General features: G+C 58.4%; 1 long non-coding RNA gene across 1 annotated transcript; it reads left to right on the top strand.

Moving 5' to 3' along the window:
- The first annotated feature begins 693 nt into the window (after positions 1 to 693).
- LOC132229882 (uncharacterized) lies at positions 694 to 4,284 on the top strand. The gene is made up of 2 exons (XR_009451746.1): positions 694 to 2,979; positions 4,113 to 4,284. It is a non-coding gene; the product is annotated as an uncharacterized LOC132229882 (long non-coding RNA).
- The last annotated feature ends 320 nt before the right edge of the window (positions 4,285 to 4,604 follow it).

The following is a 4,604-nucleotide window of genomic DNA, read 5'->3' on the forward strand; positions in this document are numbered from 1 at the left end:
CTCATGCGCCTTGGACAACCTCTGGGCGCCGTGTCCTCACCTGCAGCTGCCCTCCGTCCTCACCGGCTGTCGGGAGGCCCCCACTGAGATCATACACTTGAACGGGCTCTGTCAAGGCTACAGTACCGAGTAGAGGAAGTTACTTTTTTTTAATCTTTCACCCCAAATGGACAGCTTGACCTTTGCCTCAGGGAAATGGTTTCAAATAAGAAGTGACCATGTTTAGGAACCTCAGTGAAACGGGGATGGAGGTTTTGGTAACTTCCACCTGAATGAAGGGGGTCTGTGCCTTTCACTGGGTCGCAGGTGAGGGGATGTTCCGCGGACCGTGGCTCAGCGCTCCCCGTCCACGAAGCCCCCACGAGCGCTCCCTGGTGGAGCTGACATTGATAAGAGCTCCTGTATGGAGCACCCCCCAGGCCCCTGCCGCTCTGCTAAGAGTGACGGGAGCTTCATCGCAGGAAACCCTCAAAGCAGCCCGGAGACCACAGGGGGAGACCGAGTCTTCACAAGGTCAGGCCTCTCCCACTGGCCCGCGGCCGGGAAGACGAAGGACTGAACCAGGAGCCCCGAGCCTACACCGTGCTGTGCTGCCTCCCACTAAGAAATCATCACTGAACACCCCGATTATACAGGGAGGGAAACTGAGGCTCCAGGAGGAGAAATGACTTGTCCACATCACTCTGGCAGCCAGCCACCCTGAGACCAGCTCCTCTTCCCAGACCAACACCCTTGATGACTTAGATTTTCCTCAAGAAGAAATTCTGCTCAATCCACTTCCAAGGAGCAGCCTGCAGCGTGTCCCTGGGCAGCGCCGAGGCGGCCATCTGGTTCACCCAGACTCTTTCTTCACATCAGGGGATGTGCCCGGCTGCCAGCTAGCCTCACCTTTCCAGGACTCTCCCTTTCTTGGCCCACACGCCGCCCTGTGATACGCCGGGTGCTGTAAATGAGGGTGGCGGGGCGTGCTCTCGGGTTTACTGGAAGTGAAGCTGTTAAAAGCAGTGTAGTAAACAGCCAGCCCAGTCAGCACACGTCAGCAGAGGTGGCGCCGGCCTCGGGCCAGAGCCCTGAAAGCTGTCACCTGCCGGGCAGCCTCACCTGCCCGCACTGGCCCCATTTGGGTCGCCTGGCCAGTTCTCAACGAATGAGAACAGTTTGCTCATAAAATCAGTTCAGCAAGAGTTCACAGAGGACTGTGTCATTTACTGGGAAAAAGAGGTGAAAGTTCCTCATTAGGGATGTGAGGGTGGGGCTCAAACTGGCTTCTTTAAAATACCAGTAAGAAAGAAAGAAAGAAAGAAAGAAAATGTCAGTAAGAAATAAAATATCAGTAAGAAATAAATAAAATAAAATATCAGCAAGAAAGAAATAGAATATCAGTAAGAAATAAAATATCAGTAAGAAATAAATAAAATAAAATATCAGCAAGAAAGAAATAAAATATCAAAAAGGGAGAAATAAACTATCAGTAAGAAAGAGAATGTGGGGGCAAAGCATTAAAGCAATAAAGGGTGACGGGGGCTTCCCTCTGTCCCTCAGCTCCCCGTCCTTGCCCCCTGCCCAGGACAGTGTCGATGGGTGAGCGGCCGTGCCGTGGGTGCAGCGGGAAATGCCGACGCTGCGAATAATCACAGAAGCCATGAAAACAGCTTCCACCCACTGAAACCTCAGCTCAGAGGCAAGGAGTCTGCCAGCCCCTGCCTCGCCTCTCGCCCAGAACAGTCCCTGCCACCCATGGAGCAGCGACTGTGTGTCTTCGATGCCGCCCCTGGGAGCCACACGTGCTGAGACCCTGTGGGTGGCACTGACTGAGGCCGGTTGAGGGAGGGGCCAAGTGGGAGAGGTCCCTGAAAGGGAACGGGAGGGTGGTCAGAAGCACCCTCACTCCCGCATCTAAAGTGCGTTTAGATAGGACCTGGGCTCCAGGTGGCGTTGTGTCAGCAGCGCACACGCTGCAGAGAGCCATGCTCCCCGGTGCAGGTCTGCTGGGCAACCCTTTGGGGGAGGGGTCCCCAGCACCCAAAACAGGGCTCCCTGAAGACCAGCGGTCCCTGATGGGTAAGAGTCAGGCCCCCCGAGAGCAGGAACATCCCTGGACGCGTCCCAGAGCCCATACGGTGCCAGCACAGGAGCTGCATGTGCCGTGCTGGCAGGAGCTGCGTGTGCCAGGCTGGTGGGAGCTGCGTGTGCCAGGCTGGTGGGAGCTGCGTGTGCCAGGCTGGTGGGAGCTGCGTGTGCCATGCTGGCGGGAGCTGAGAGGGCCAGGCTGGCAGGAGCTGCGTGTGCCATGCAGGTGGGAACTGCAAGATTGAGCAAGACAATCAGGACGTGCTCTGGGCCTGCGAGCTCCCGGGCACAGAGACGGGATTGGGGTCTGACTCACAGGCCTCGGCCACACCTCCCAGGGCCTGCGTCTGACAGCTGGAGATTACAGCTCAGTGCAGGGCTGACCTTCGTCTGCACTCGCTCCCAGCGGCAGGCATCTCGGGAGAGAGAGCCAGGCTTCCCCAGCCTGACCCGAGGGAGCAGGGAGCGTTGGCAGCCGTCCCGCGGCCCGCACTGCGGGGGGCAGGTTCTGGGAGCAGACACCTGTCCTTTTGTTTCCCAAGTTCAGGCTGTCCTTGTCCACTAAGCTCTCAGGAATGTGCGATGCTGGTCTCCAGGTGGCTGAGCTCCAGCCCCGCCAGGCCCCGGCGGGAGGATGGGGCAGCCCCGAGCCCTGCAGGACGGTGAGGAGCCCTAGGCCGGCCCTGCGCCTGCGGCTGTCCCAGAGCCACGAGCCCTCCCGGGAAAAGCGGCGAGGAGTGCCACTCAGGCCCGCCAGCTCGTCCTGCCTCTGCGAGGAGCACGGCAGAAAGGAGTGTGGCCATCAAACGACTAAGAGTGTCTCTGGCCATGGACTTATGTGTCAGCAGACACTCCCTCTGAACATGAGCTTTACAGGCCGGCCCGCGCCGGGACCCCCGAATCCATCGGGTCGGTAAGAAGTGGCCGCTGACCCTGAGGCCGCCGCAGGCCACGTGCTGTGTGACCTGGGCCGCCTCCCAGGCGAGGCTTTGCCTGCAGCGCGCCCAGGGCAGCTCTGGTGGAGAGGTGGCCGCTGCACTGAACCAGATGGTTTTCGGAACTGGGATCAGGTAGCAGCCATGGGTTCCCATCCCTCCCCCAAATTCTTGGGGTGCAAAAGGCAACCGGCCGATGGGCTGGCCAATCCCCAGCCGCTCCGGGCCCTGGGCCTGACCGGTCACCCAGGACACCGGCAGGCGCTCTGGGAAGAACCCCGCTTCCACAGTTGACTCCGAATGTGTGAGTCACCCTGCCTGGTGCCACCGGGGGCCCGCGTGGAGCAGAGATCGCCCCGGCAGGCGATTTACCGATTTACCGCTGCAGCTTCAGGCGCTGAGGGGACAGTGCACTTGCAGAGAAAGTCTCAATCACCCCGGGCAGGGCAGCAGCGGGCTTTGGCTGGCTCCCAGCGGGGAGGCTCCTGTGAGCCCAGCCGCCCCTCCCCATCCTCCCCCTGCTTATCTGACTGCAATTCCCCAGGCCCCATAAACAGGAAAGTCACTGGAAGTCCCTGATAAGAGGCTGCCCCTCCTGGGCGCGCCTCACCTGTTCTCCCACGCCCAGGTGCCTTCTGCTGCCACAGCAGGCTCCCTCGTCCTGGGTGACAGCCCACCAGCTCGGGCCCGGCCTCCTTCCAGGCCCCAGGCGACGTCTCCCTCCACAGAGAGCATCCTGGGCTCTCGGGCTTCCTAAGGCGTCACAGCTCCACGTCAGTCACCTTCCTCCAGGCCTGCCCTTCTCCGGGCCGCCCTCTTCGCCTCCCTCCCAGAACGTGGTCTCCCCAGGGTCACCGCCCCGTGTCAGCCCCTGCACTCCTTCAATGTAATCGAAAATCACGTTGGCTGCTGTGGCAGCTCAACCCAATGGCAGCTCGAAATGAGAGCGATGCAGAGTCCCGCAAAACCCCTCTCTGATGGGCACCGCCTGGCCTCCTAGCCCCCCGCCGTACTGATCTGTGGGGATCGGGAGCTCAACACCGCTCCGCATTCGTTCCTGTCGTGTCTTCTCTGTTTAATTTGGTCATGCCTTTCTGTCGTTCACAGTGATTTCCTGTCGTTTGGGAACCCACTACAGATGTCTTCTGTGGACCAACTTAGATCAGTGATGGCGAACCTATGACACGCGTGTCAGAGGTGACACGCGAGCTCATTTTTTGGGTTGATTTTTCTTTGCTAAATGGCATTTAAATATATAAAATAAATATCAAAAATATAAGTCTTTGTTTTACTGTGGCTGCAAAGATCAAAAAATTTCTATATGTGACACGGCACCAGAGTTAAGTTAGGGTTTTTCAAAATGCTGACACGCCGAGCTCAAAAGGTACGCCATCACTGACTTAGATTACTATTTAAAAAGCATTTCAGCCCTGGCCAGTGTCGCTAAATGGTTAGAGCGCCGGCCTACGCACCAAAGGGTCTCAGGTTCGATTCTCTATCAAGGGCATTTACCTGGGTTGTAGGTTCAATCCCCGGCCCTGGTTGGGTGTGTTCAAGAGGCAACCAAGAGGTGTGTCTCTCTTCTCCCCACCGCCCCCC

This window comes from Myotis daubentonii, chromosome 3 (assembly GCF_963259705.1).
Source record: "Myotis daubentonii chromosome 3, mMyoDau2.1, whole genome shotgun sequence".
Taxonomy (NCBI): Eukaryota; Metazoa; Chordata; class Mammalia; order Chiroptera; family Vespertilionidae; genus Myotis; species Myotis daubentonii.